The following is a 14,900-nucleotide window of genomic DNA, read 5'->3' as shown; positions in this document are numbered from 1 at the left end:
AGGACAATGCTTACTAAAGCATATAATTCTCTACATTTTTTTAAGCTATCTAAAATCAGACCCTGGAGGTGCTTGGCTGGTTCAGTCAGCAGAGCACGGGACTCTTGATCTCGCGGTCTTGAGTTCAAGCCCCACGTTAGGTATAAAACTTACTTTAAAAAAACTTTTTAAGTTAAATTTTAAGAAATAAAACAACATAAAAACACAGAAATGAAATACTGATAGAAAAATGGACCAAAGTGGGGCGCCTGTGTGGCTCAGTCGGTTAAGCGTCAGACTTTGGCTCAGGTCATGATCCCACGGTTTGTGAGTTCAAGCCCCGCGTCCGGCTCTGTGCTGACAGCTCAGAGCCTGGATCCTGCTTCGGATTCTGTGTCTCCTCTCTCTGTGCCTCCCATGCTCATGCTCTGTCTCTGTCTGTCAATAATAAACATTTAAAAATTTTTTCAAAAAAAGAAAAATTGACCAAAGATAAAAAGTTCACCTGAAGCACTCCCTTCCTTGAAGAAAACTTTAAGACTAACAATGCAAATCTAGTTTATAAAACTTTAGTACAAAGAAAATTTTTATTTATTTTATTTTAATATTTCTTTCTTTTTTTTTTTTTTCTTTAACTGAGAGGGTGTGAGCAGAGGAGGGGCAGAAAGAGAGGGAGAGAATCCAAAGCAGGCTCTGCACTGTCAGCATACACCCTGATGCAGGGCTCAAACCCACGAACTGGGAGACCCTGACCTGAGCCAAAGGCTGACACTCAATCAACTGAGCCACCCAGGCACCCTGAAAACTTTTATTCAAATTGGTCATTCAATATGTATCAATACCTGCATGATGGATTGCTAGAAAAAGTAAACAGCTCTATAACTTTGGGTTATGAACAACTCCCTCAATAGAAAGCCAAATGAATTAATTTTTTTTTTAATGTTTATTCATTTTGAGAAAGAGAGAGATAGAACACGAGCAGGGGAGGGACAGACAAAGAGGGAGACACAGAATCTGAAGCAGGCTCAAGGCTCCTGGCTGTCAGCACAGCACCCGACACAGGGCTTGAACCCACGAACCGTGAGACCATGACCTGAGCTGAAGTCAGATGCTTAACTGAATGAACCACCCAAGTGCCCCCTTTATATTTTATAGGAAATCTGTCCAAAATAACTACCACAAAATTTTACGTTTTGTATAAAAAAGAAAAAAAATCTATGTAACTAACTTTTAGGCAAAGAGGAGTATGAAATATTAAAGACTAAAAAAAACAAAAGTCCAATGATCCTTACCAGAATACCTCCTAACCTAATGTATCTCTAAAACAACTCAAATCAACAGAGGAAGCTGAATCCTAGATTAATAATTTGATCAAATGTCCATTGCTGACAAAGCATTATAAAGGAAAAATTCAGGTGATAAAATTTTTGTAAGAAATGATTCAAAGTTCTAAATGAACATTTATAGAATCAGAGGACCTGTTCTACAAAACTTCTCAAAATTACAGGCTATCCTAAATAAACAACTTTGACATTTTCATTTTGTACTCATAACTGAAAGAGAACTATCACTCCAGAGTAACATATATCACAAGAATTAAAATCTAAACACCCGTGAAGAGAGAATTGTAGCTGCTCCCCCCGCCACCCACACAAATAACAGTTTTGTATTTGTAAAAGCTGAAAAGACAAATATTTACAGCAGCATAAGCTTGATTATAGTACTTTTAGTTTTGAAAAATATTTATGAACGTTTTAGGGCTTGAAACAATAAACTGGGACAAAAAAGTCAACTACTTGTTCTTTCCATATTCCTTTAAGATCCTACATGGCCCTAAGGTGACCTACACTCCTAAATTCAAAGTTGTTAGGTTTTTTTCCCTACAATTATGTTCTCTCCGTACTCATATTTTAATGGCCCGATATGCCACTTTATATGTCCTTTTGTAGAAATTTTGTGAAGTACCTTCAAAACCTTTCTAATATGGAAACACTATTTTTTAAGTTTCAAATTTTAACTGTCATATATATCTTGTGAACTGGGGTGTCTCACAATGGCTTCAGGAAATCCTGTGCTTCAGGAAACTATGGTATCTCATCAGAAACAATAGAAGGAACAGAAATGAAAATATGTTAAGAAAAATAAATACCTCTTCATTCTCATGACAAATGTGAGGAAGGGGACAAGGCAGAGATTTATAACAAGTCTCCCCAAGAACCTCAGAAAGAAACTAAAGAACAATGTAAATTCATAAAGACCTAAGGAGGAAAGAAAACAAGCTGCTGCTCAAAAGAGTACTCTCAAAGAAAGGACACTGAATTCTTAGAAATCTATTAGAACTGCTTATGTTTGGTTCTAACTCTAATCATTAACTTTTTTAAATGACACACACACTGCTGGGGCACGTGGCTGGCTCAGTTGGTAAAGCATGTGACTCTTGATCTCAGGGTTGTGAGTTCGAGCCCTATATTGAGCACAGAGATTCCTAAAAATAAAATTGGCAGGGGTTGGGGGGTACGGGCTAGGGAGCTCAGTTGGGTAAGTATCCAACTCCAGCTAAGGTCATGATGATCTCATGGTTCATGATTTCAAGCCCCACATCAGACTCTGCTGATACTACAGAGCCTGCTTAGGATCCTCTCTCCCCTCTCTCTTCCTCCCCACTCTCTGCTCGAACAGGTGTACAATCAAAAAATATAAAAAATAGGGGCGCCTGGGTGGCTCAGTTGGTTAAGCATCCGACTGCGGCTCAGGTCATGATCTTGCAGTTCATGGGTTCGAGTCCCACGTCAGGCTCTGTGCTGACAGCTCAGAGCCTGGAGCCTGCTTCAGATTCTGTGTCTCCCTCTCTCTCTGCCCCTCCCCCACACTTACTGTGTCTGTCTCTCTCTTTCAAAAATAAAAACATTTAAAAAATTAAAAATAAACTAAAAATAAATAAAATGACACATTATCAGGTTGCTTGTAATAAGCTTTGCACTGAAACTGTAGATTTATATGGAATTAACAAGGGTGACAAAAATATTTGTCTACTACAAGCCCCACATAAACACTGAAAAAAAAAATTTTCACATTAGTGTAAAAAGCCACACTACCATACATGATATTACAAAATTTATGTATCGGAATTACAAATATAAGAAAAATATATTCAGATCTAGCTGAAGAAACTTTTTAAATGCCATCAACATATTAGAAAGATAAAAAAGGTGATTACAAAACTTTAATTCCATTTGAAGATGCCTAAGTAAGTGACAGCTAACACATTTTAAGTTCAAAATTAAGGCCAACTATTGATATCATGGGATAAAATAAAGAAAAAGTATGTTAAATCATGACTAAAAATGGCCACACAACAGTTAACAGTTTACGATGAGAAATTTATTTTTAGATAATAACTATAAATCTCTTACTGGCCAAAAGTGACTTTGTATCATTTTTCAGGCTTTTGCATAAGAAGTTAGATAGAATCTCAAACATAAAAGTAATGATCACATATCAACTATACATGATGAATTTGCCAAAACAGTTATTTTATAACAATGTTAAAACTTAAGAGGTGCCAAGAGAGGCTCAGTCGGTTAAGCAACCGACTCTTGATTTGGCTCAGGTCATGATCTCACAGCCATGAAATGGAGCCCCATGTCAGGCTCTGCCTTTCTGTGCTGATAGCGCGGAGCTTGCTTGGGGTTCTCTCTCTCCCTATCTCTGCCCCTCCCCAGCCCATGTATGCACACACCTGTGCAAGCGCTCTCTCGCTCTCTCAAAGTAAACAAAAAAACATCTAAAAAATGTTATTGGTTCATAGAGACCCTGCAAATTGAAAGGGTAAAAATGATCACTACACCATTACCATTACCTGGAATAAGACTGCTAGAATATGGGTAGACAAGACTAATACATGAAATTTAATATATTTTGCCTTAAAATCATGAAAACATACACACTGTTCACTCCAGGAAGAGGTGAAATTTCTGTATAAAAATCATTTTTAAATTATTCAGTTACTACAAATTACAAAATATTCAGTAAAACGAACCTATTTCCTTCTAGTCATTCCAGGGTATGTTTTATCATATGTTTCCAATCATGGTACATGTATAACTTGGTATGCCAATTTGTTCTATCTAGGATATTTTGAATAGCAGCATAATATTCTGCCATGTGTGCATACTATAATTTGTTGAACTGCTTTTTTTCCCAATTTGTTCACTATATTATACAAAGTTGTGATGAATATTTTCATATAAATAGTTTTTTTACATTCCCAATTTTCTTAGTATGGATTTCCAAAAAGGAAACTTGATAACTACTACTAAATTTTGTTTTACAACGTGCAGATTTTGTTAGGTTTTTTTTAATGTATCCACCAGAAATAAATATTTTAAGATTTAAAGTTTCAACATAAACTGCAATAGAAATGAGTGAAGATAACAAAGAGGAAATACAGAAAAAGAAACAAATTTTGAAATAAGATAATTCAATCTGAGCTAGCTGTGGGGGGAATATGGACCTCACTAGTTCAAAAGATGAGCTGAAAGCTCGGAATTAAGTAGGGTATACTATGGATGCAATCACCTGGAGGAATACATAGATTGTGAATAAAAGAAACTAGTGGAGAGCTTAGCAGAAGTAATTTCACTAGAGTGGCATGGACAGAACTATACTGCCCAGGGCTAAGAAGTGAATACAAAAGCAAACAGAGGGTAAAGTACACATTTAAGAAGTCTGGAAGAAATAAAAAGGAAGCCAGGTCCACATCTGAGGAGGCACAATTGAAAGATGGCTGCTTTATGGGGCACCTGGGTGGCTCAGTTGGTTAAGTGTCTGACTTGGGGTCAAGTCATGATCTTGCAGTTCATGAGTTTGAGCCCCTCATCGGGCTATCTGCTGTCAGTGCAGAAACCGCTTCTGATCCTCTGTCCTCCCTCTCTCTATGCCACTCCCCCACCCGTTCTTTCTTTCAAAATAAATAAGTAAACTTAAAAAAAAAAAAAAAGTGCAAAATAAAAGATGGCTGCTTTAGATCTCAGGTATCTGAGAGATGCCTGCGTGGCCCAGTCGGCTGAGCATCCAACTCTTAATGTCAGCTCAGGTTTTGATCTCACAGTTCGTGAAATCAAGCCCTCACGTCGGGCTCTGCATTGACAGCTCAGAGGCTGCTTGGGATTCTCTCTCTCCCTCTTTCTCTGCCCCCTTCCCCAAAATAAATAAATAAAACATTAAAAAAAAAAAAAGATCTCAGATATCTGAACATTTTTAAAGGCTGAAGAAGAAAGGCCCAAGAAAGGGGGGAAGAGGAGGCTTGAAGTTATTGGACAGGCTCAAGATGCTGAAAAAAAACATTTCCAGATGAAATCCACAATAGACAACAGGCAGGAATCTTGGAGGGAAGCAGATATTTCAGTCCTTCAGAGAGTGGTGAAAATCTATAGGGTGTACTAGTAGAAGTTATATCCAGAGGTAGAGGATTGGAAATCTGGAGGAAGTTCATACCTATTGACCTCTATGCAGGAAATAGACTCATCTGCTAGAATTCAAGAAGTGAGGGGTTGGGGCACCTGGGTGGCTCAGTCAGTTAAGCATCCAACTTCAGCTCAGGTCATGATTTGGAGGTTTGTGGGTTGGAGCTCCATGTCAGGCTCTGTGCCGACAGCTCGGAGCCTGGAGCCTGCTTCAGATTCTGTGTCTCCCTCTCTCTCTACCCCTCCCCTGCTCACTGTGTGTGTGTGTGTGTGTGTGTGTGTGTGTCTCAAAATTAAATATTTTTTAAAATTAAAAAAAAAAAAAAAAAGAAGTGAGGGGTAGAGTAGGGTTTTGAGAAGCAAAGTGTGTGGGCAGGTACCTGTAAAGCTGTTCAGTAAAGATGCTACCTTGATTAAAGGATATAGGTAAAGCAGCACATGCCTGTATTTGATTACTTTTATAATAATTATATGTTTGATTCCCCAATGTCTATTATGCAGTTTAAGGGATATAAAAACTTTTAAGACATGGTCTCTGACCTGAAGAAACAGTTCAGATACTATTTCATATTTTGAAATGTAAAAATTTCCCAAAATGTAATGTATTAGGTTACCTCCTAAGTTATAAATTGAGGCATTTTCTTCCAGTCAGATTATGAGAAACAATTTCAAGCTAGATATACCCTCAGATGTGAGATACTTAAGAGAGATTTCACAAGTAACAGAGTAGCAACTGGATATACTTTCAGAAATGCCACACTGGGCTTAGGGCAACTCAGAAGGCAAACATTCCAACTGTTTTCTACTCAAAAGTATTGGCAAACCAATTATGTTATAGTCCCTAACAACCTAAGTGAGTTTCCACACAGAGTTCAATTTTAAATTCACAGGTATAAAATATCAAGATCGCACAAAATTGTCAAATTTCATTAAGACTGTATCATATACAATTATAATGGGGCAATGTAATAAAATACTTGTCCTTTTTGCATGACTTGGCTTCAAGGACCCCAAGTTATATATACTTTTGATTTACATAAATTAAGAACAAGTAATACCCCTTCTGCATAGTGACTTCAAATAAGATACAACTAGCAACTTCAATATTCTTAAAAGTACCTTAAAATGGAATTCTATCTACACCCTGGTTTTCACCTTCTATTTTCTTTCCAGTTGGCATAGGAATGAGGTTTGGAGAGCTCTGAATTCCAAATTTAGAAGGTGATAATACAGTTAGCAAAGCAAACCTATTAGAATTTTCTCAAGCAATGCAAGAACTGTGCATGTCCAAAAGGAAAAACCATGAGAAAAAGAGAACTGAATTAACCATATCTAAGAAATATGAACTTCCACTTGATTTAAATTAACATACAACCTATTTCTATAAAACCGTGAGACTACTAAACTTGTTAGACTTGACAGAAAAGCTTGTAACAAAAATTAAATTCATAGAATCTTTTTCATATGTTCAAGTGACTTTTTCAGCTTTCAACACTACAAGGATGGCAAGTATTAATATGCAACTTTCAGAAGCTAAACCATTCCTGATCATTTTAAATATCATTTATTTATTAAATAAACAGTCTTAAAAAAAAAAAAAAAAACTTGAACATGCTATACGTGTATCATTTTTCTCAGGCAGTGTTCTCCAGCTCACATACATACGCACAAATATAAAAGAACATGTACAGTAGTAGGCTAATTTCACCTACTATTTGCTCAAAGCAGGAACCATGTCTCCCTCTCTTCATTCATAGCACAGTATCCTGCACTTAGTGGACACGCAAATATATACCAGATAAAACAGTTTTCACTCACATATTTTATCACTGTTTTACCTGACACAAAATTTCATTTATTTGTGGTATCTGTGATCCAGCTACAAAAAAATATTTTAAGCATAGTAACCAGATTAAAAACCTAATATTTTTGAACCCAATACTATTCTTATCTAACTTAAAACACAAAACTACAGTTAATATACTGCAGAGATACTTGTACTGCCGCCACTGAAACTGATTACGAATTGGTCCAAAACATGGATTTGAGAAGGTAGTGAAATGTAACATCATAGCTATAAACTATATAGCACATAACCAGCACTTTTCATTATGATTTTGCCACTTTATGCTATTTAATCTTAATATAAGTTATCACAAATTACATATTTAAAGCCCTCCAAAGTATTAATTTAAATCATACCTTAGAAGAAATGTCTCTAGAAAGTCAGGTTCAATTTTCAATATGTTATCACTCTATCTAACTTATTAACTATTTAAAACTGTACATTATATATCTAAAGTCGTATAGTTTACCAAACCTACAAGGCTCTTGTTGTATTATTAAACAGATAGCACTCAGTCAAAATATACACAAATGATATCTTTAAGCCCTTTAAATAACCACTTTACAGGGTATGAAACATTTTCTAACCAAGTTTTTTCTGCAAATGTTTCAAAGCTTACTATTTCATATTTTTTAAAAATGCTAAGATACTGTATTTAATTTATGAATAATACACAACAAAGTAGAGGGAAGCTAAAGAACTGACATTAACATAAACATTTTTAGTAAGTCATATGCTTTTATTTTTCAATTTCTAAAATGGAATACAGATCTCCAACTTAAAACGGGATCACATCCCGATAAACCCATCATAAACTGAAAATACCAAGTAGAAAATGCATTTAATACACCTAACCTACCAAACATCATAGCTTAGCCTCGTCCACCTTAAACATACTCAAACACATTAGCCTACACTTGGGCAAAATCATCTAACACAAAGCCTATTTTATAATAAAGTGTTGAATATCTCAAGTAATGTACTGAATAGTGAAAGTGAAAAACAGAATAGTTGTCGTGGTGCAGAATGGTTTTAAGTATATCACTGTTGACCCTCATGATTGTCAGCTGTCTGGGAGCTGCGACTGCCTCTGCCCAGCATTACAGGAAGAGTATCAGACCCCATGTTGCTAGCTTGGAAAAAGATCAAAATTCAAAATTCCAAGTACACAAATGTGTATACACATGTGTTTACACCATAGTAAAGTCAAGAAATCATAAGTCAAACCATGGTAAACAGTAACTGGCTAGTCATATGCAGCCAAGTTTTATAGTTTCTATCAAATTTTAAAGGCAACGTTCTTGGTAAGCCATATGCAATCAAATGTAATTTATAAAAACTACACAATTCTAAAGGTGGAGGTAATGACTCATTCTGTTCATCTAATTACTTCAAAAATCTATCAAATCTAAACATTTTTTTCAAATTAGAAAAGATGCTCCAGCATGAATGATTACGTAAAATAAAAATAAAAAAATTATCTGACTACCTCTGACAATCCTTTATTTACAATGTGACCAAGAATTAGCCTTTCACAATTTCGATCCTTACCTAAAGTACAGCTCAAAGGTACAAACTACTGTATTTCTCTTTATTATTCTTCTCTAAATCTCCATTTCTTTTAGGTATGATCTTTTTAAGGGAAAAAAAAGACACTGCAACAAAAAAAAAAAAAAAAATGAAAAGTACATCTGGAAATCTAATCTTTAAAAGAAGAGATGTTAATCTCAGAAAGTAAACATGGACTGAGTGACAGCAGAGAAGTCGGGTTTTAATTCAACTTGAAAAACCTCCATTCATTTATTATATGCACCTTAGTTTTATTTTCAAGTATCTCTAAAAACTAAAAAAAAAAAAAAAAAAAAAAAAAAAAAAAAAGTTATTCCTATAAATCAAACTCATTTTAATAGCAATTAATATGTTCTATGCTCTTCACACTTCTGGTTTCAAATTAGGCATATAATGTAAAATTTTTGTAACTGTACAGAACGTTTATCTTTCCTAAATTCTACATTAAGCAAAGTCCTTTGGATTGAAAAGACAAAAGACAAAAAGAAAGGAAGGTAAGGGCAGGGAGTGGGTTTTAAAAACCAGTCAAGGATGATAAACAGGTATTATTTCATAAATCCGATCTTTTAACAGGTGCCACCGTATATTCCTAATCTTTCCCCCAAGCTACCCCATATTTCACTGATTTCATAACTAAGTGAACTCTGATCTCTAGCAACTTGAACATTTAAGTCAAAACAGATTTCTAAGTTTCAGAAATTTAATTAAATGAGCCTCTTCCTCCAACTAGGGCCCAGCTTCCCCTACCTTACCTGCCCACTACCTTCCCTCCCATTCACTCTTCCCCAGCAAGGAAAGATTCTGTTTTAGAAAACTGAAGATATTGTTTGGGTCAAAGTAACAAAATATACTGAAGGTAAAACATAGTGTCCTTGGCTTGTTTCAGTTCAAAGATTTTCTGTTGGAAAAAGATAGCTTTCTAAAGTACAAACTTGGCATTCAATACAAAATACAAAAGAGAAAATAAATCAGTTTACTGACTTAACTGTCATCAAACCACAAATACCACCCTAAAAATACAGTATTTCCAATACTCGACCAGTTATTTTTTTTTTTAATTTCCACACAAACCCAAGTCCTAAGAGCCTCTAGCTCCCCGGCATAACAATGTGTGCTCAGAATCCAGACAATATGTTGCCTTTTGTGTAATGACATATGGCCCAAGTATCAACAGAGGAGAGCAGCCTGATCTGCCAAATAGGTCAAGGTCTAATATGACAAACATTTAGGTAAAATTTGTAACACATACCTTCCAAATATCTATTCTAGCTTGGTCCTAACAGTGATTAAGATAAGATCCAAAAAAACAGTTATGACAAAGCTACAGAAGCAGCAAACTAATATCGTTTCTCTCTAAATCACTTTTTTTTTTCCTTCCCCAAATCACTCTTAATTCAACCAAAAAAATAGGCTGTATTTCCTTAGGTCAGCCACATAAGTCCTCTGGCTACCCTGAAAATCGACATGGATTCAAAACTTCCACTCCAAACATGTATCCCTATTCAACTTCTGTTAAGTGCTTGAAGATACTAATCAAGTTGTTTTTTAAGCAGCTGGACCCAGAACTAGTAACGACATTTAAAATAATTCCTTTAGACTTACATTTGTATTATATAGAAAGGACTACCTAAACAAAGTTTTCAGCAAGTTGTCTGAGCGGGGTGTGGGTCAGGGACACCTTTAAAAAGTAATAAAACTTACTGACAGACTCCTCCACGTTAACGAAATTCTAGCAGTTTGTCTCACAAATAACTTCCAAGTTAAACATACCACACTTTAAGTCTCAACTTCAGACATTAGAAAATTAGGACAGCAGCAAACCCAGAAATTTTTACATGAACATTTCTTTTGGCAGCAACAATATAATCATATAGCAAGTTACTCTGTGTCCTCTAATAGTTGAGAGACAAGAATAACTCTGGAGGGATATTTTAAATACCGAAAACTTTAAAGTTCTTTAGAACACACTTAAATCCAAATATTGCAAAGACATCTTTATCTCTAAACTCAAACATAAATGGAATGCAATGGAAACTACATTATTCATGCCTTTTAACTACCAATGACACAATTCTAACGTACCATATGACCACCTTCGGCGAACTGCCGCAGAGAACATAGAAATCTAACTTCAAGTTACCAAAATAAGTCATTCTAACACTCAAATGGAAAATAACATGCAACCCAGTATTCCATTCAATGCATGTGAAACAGGTTTAGGAAACAGTTTTCCAGCATTCTGAAATTTATATTTTTCCCCTACCTATACATACCTTCAGTGTTCATTTATCAAATATTTAAAACAAAAGCTCAATCAAAAAGCTCATTTGACAGCTGTTGCTATTTTAAGTTGCAAGGGGGGAAAAAAAAGGCTTTCAAAATTTTGCAATAAACAAATACTTAAGTGCCCTGCCATACTGGCTACAGCAGCCTAACCTCTGTAATTTGCACCTTATTTTATGGTGCTCCATGACAGGACATCCAAAAAATTAAAACAGTATGATCTGAAGCTTCTTTTCAAGCATGTTTACAAGAAGAATTATCTCATAAAAACTGTCCATTTTTATGTGACTCTAAAACTCCATGCCCAGAAGCCAATGACTGGTTTATAAGCAAGATAATGACTAGTTCAATGGAAAAGGTATTATGACAATAAACTAAGACTGGCTCACCATGTTATGATCTGCTTGCCTAATATGTGTTTAGCTACTGTAGTCAGCAATGTCCAAATATAAATTTGAAACATTTAATGACTGGTTCTGTTCTAGATTTCAAGCTCATCTTACCTTTTTAAAACATAGTTTTAATCTAAGGCTCTCCACAAAAAAAAAAAAAAAAAAAAAAAAAAAAAGTCTTTTTTAGAAAATATATTCCCTAAAGTAGAAAAAAAAAAAATTCAGGTCCAAATTAAATTATTTAATTTTATGATAAGTGCAAAAAAAAAAACAAAAAAAAAAACCCTCAATGAAATGTCCAAATTCTAAAATATTTCAGCATCCCTCCACCTTAACACAAATTAAAAGTAGTTTCAAAAATAAAAGAAGAATAAACCTCAAACAGGTTGAGCATTATATTTTGTAAATAAGAGTTGTCTACACTTTATGAATGGGCCCATAAATATACCAAGAAAACCTTATTTTAAAAAGTACTTTATTTGGTTGGTTACACTTCAATTACTGTTCAGTGGCATGTAACCAATAAAACTATAAAAACTACTTTTTAAAGGTCAGCCTTATTTTGTTTACTTAAATACTAAGTTTAATCATGACCTATCAAAACCTTATCATGGCTCACTGTATAAAATTAGCACTGCACTTGCAAACATAAGCAGAATCTAGACTTATCAAACATATGGTGAGGCCTGCCCAGCTTCTGAAAAATTAAATGAGAATGTAGGATTAAAATGTTTTAGCTGGGTAACAAAGCCCACCGATCCAGCTCAAAAGTTTTCATCAAAAATTTTATCAAAAGGGGTACCTCTTAAAAATTAAGGCACCAAGAAATTAAAACTTTGAAATAAAGTGAAATGATGTGAACATTAAGTAATTCCACGCCACAGAAGTACTTCCAAGCAAATACCTAAAACGGGAGGGACGGGGGAGGCGGGGGAGAATCAACCGATCTCCAAACTACTAGAAGGTACACAGAAGCACAAGCAACCCCAGGCTGGTGAACCAGCTAACTTTCCCGGCCCAGTACCAGGGAGACAATCTAACAAAGTCGACAATAGAACCAACCACGAGCTTTCCCTGTAAACTGGACCGATAATCTGAAAAACTTCACTCTTGCTAATAGAAGCTCCTTATAATTAGAAGCAGCGACCTGACAGGTGGAAAAATCAATTCTAACAGGGCAGCAAGAGGTTGTGAAAACACAGTTCAAGGACTGAACGTGTTATGACTACTCTGTAACAGGTCCAAGGTAATTTACGCACACACCCTTTCGCGCAATTCCTCAAGCCGAGATAAGATTGGGCAACAGGCTTAGCTGAGAGCCACATACCATTTTAAAACAGCCGTCTCTCTTCCGACAGGAAAACAGACATTCCCATCCGAAGTCTTTCCGCGAGTTCGCGAAGGGAAGCGGGCGGCCGCCACCGTAACGAGAGAAGCCGGCAACAGCCCCGTCGCGCGGCCGCCACGCCTTCCTCCGGCCGCGGCAGGGGACGCGGAGCGGCGGGTCACATTTCTCCTCCCCAACAATCACACGCACTCACGTCTCCTGAGTTGACACCCTCTAAACCGGCCGCTCGGCGACGCTGGTGACTGGGCCACAAAGCCAGGGACGCAGCCATCGGCTGGGGCGCTCAAGTTGCGTGCGTGCGTGCGCGTGTTTGTGTTTGTTCCCCTTAATGAAAGACAAGAGGTCTCCGTAGTTACGGCCTAGGGTTGCGGTGGGGAAAGAGGCCCCCTGTGGGACTAAACAAAACTTCGGTTGCTGGGAAGAGCGGTTGCGCAACCCTGGCAGAGGAAAGGCCGGGGCCGCCCAGCCCGGCCCCGGCGCGGCTTCCCGGAGGCTGCGCCACCGCGCGCACCAGGCACGCGCGGCCCCCGCGTCCGGCGGCCTCGAGCCCCAGGCGGCCCCCGGACTCGCCGCTCGGCGGGGGCCGGGGCGGAAACGCAGAGCACCGGAGCGCAGGGGAGGCGGTCGGGGATGCAGGGCGCGCGACGGCTGCGGGCCTCTGCAGCGGTGTAGGGCCCGGCCGGAGTCCAGCCGGGGGCCCGGAGGCCCCGCGAGAGGAGCTGCTCCCCCCACCCTGGGGTGGGGGCGCCCCTCGCCCTGTTCCCTTACCTTCCTAGAGGCCTGCGCTCTCCCCTCTTCGGGCGGCCGCAGCCCTGAGCATGTCCGGGGTGGGGTGCGGGGCCGTGCCGGGGACAGGGAGCCAGGCGCTTCAGCAGGCGGCACCACCCAGCCCGGGCTCAGCCCCTCTCCGCGGCCGCTGCCATCTTGTCCTGGCGGCTGAGAGGAAACGGCGAAACACCCTCCCCCGACCGCTGCTGCTGCTACTGCTGCTCTGGCTGCTGAGCGCCGGGCCCGTCTCCCTCATCTTCCTTCCCGGGGATTTGGGGTGGGGACCGCAGGGCTGGGGCGAGGGGTGGCGAGAGGCCGGCCGGCCGGCCTCCGACTGCTGGGGCCTACGGGCGGCGCGGGGTGCGGGGCCCGCGGCGGCGGGGGCCCATTCCTGACGCCCCTGCCGCGAGAGGAGGAGAAGGAGACAGCCAGGAGACGCGGCGACGCCGGGGCCCGCAGCTCGGTCTCCTCAGGCCGCCGCGCTGCCGACAGTCGTCACGGAGGCAGCTGCCGCTGGCCGCCCCAGTCTCGGGCCCCTCCTCCGCGCCCGCCGGCCTCGGCCGCCGCCTCCGCAGCGCCACCGCCCGCCGGGCCGCGCTGCGCGCCGAGCCCGGGCGGCCCCGCTAGCCTCCGGCCCCGGCGCCTCCGCGAAGCCCCTCCCCGGGGCCCGCCCGCAGCCGCGCCCTTGTAGCTCCGAGCCCGCCTGGCGGCCGGCGTGGACCGGACCCGGGGCTCCCTGGGGCTCCCTCCCGCCAGCCCGCCCGCCGCCGCCGCCGCAGCATCCGTCAGCGCCCCCTCTGCCGTTCTGAACCTCGCACTAGGCCCGCTTTGACAAAAATACACAGTTAAAAAAAGATCCTAACCCCCACCCACCCACCCGAAGAAAGGATTAAAATGAGGAAGCAGGATTTTACAGGCCTTTCGAGATGCCGTAATCACAGTTTCCCCTTCCTCCAATTTAGGATCTGTTTCTTGGTGGCTTGTTTTTTGTTTGTTTGTTTGTTTGTTCTTAAGGGTTCCAAAAATAAGGAAAGGGGAAATGCTTGATCGAGTGAACAGTCCCAATCTAAAACAGGTCCCTCCGTCTCCCCCTTCCCAAAGAGTCAAGAGAATTGTAAAGTCGGATTGAAGTAAAGGCCTTCCTGCAAATGTTCCAAGAGCCTCTCTAAGGCCCCAACCGCTGTCATTGTCAAGTATGCCCACCTCTGTGTTGATAACTCCATCAAGTTAGTTCCTCTCCCAGAGACTAG

The 14,900-nt window shown here is 39.8% G+C and overlaps 1 protein-coding gene across 6 annotated transcripts in view; it reads right to left on the bottom strand.

Moving 5' to 3' along the window:
- The window catches only part of HIPK3 (homeodomain interacting protein kinase 3), a 92,006-nt gene extending 77,843 nt beyond the window's left edge, over positions 1 to 14,163 (bottom strand). For 3 of the 6 annotated variants that reach the window (XM_042906515.1, XM_042906519.1, XM_042906518.1), the window contains exon 1: positions 13,651 to 14,163. The gene's annotated coding sequence lies outside the window, so the exon portion shown is untranslated. The other 3 variants (XM_042906520.1, XM_042906517.1, XM_042906516.1) reach the window with 3 other exon arrangements.
- Positions 14,164 to 14,900: the final 737 nt, after the last annotated feature.

The sequence above is a fragment of the Panthera leo genome, chromosome D1, assembly GCF_018350215.1.
Source record: "Panthera leo isolate Ple1 chromosome D1, P.leo_Ple1_pat1.1, whole genome shotgun sequence".
Taxonomy (NCBI): Eukaryota; Metazoa; Chordata; class Mammalia; order Carnivora; family Felidae; genus Panthera; species Panthera leo.
The sequence above is the reverse complement of the archived record's forward strand: the minus strand, read 5'-3'. Positions and strand labels throughout refer to the sequence as shown.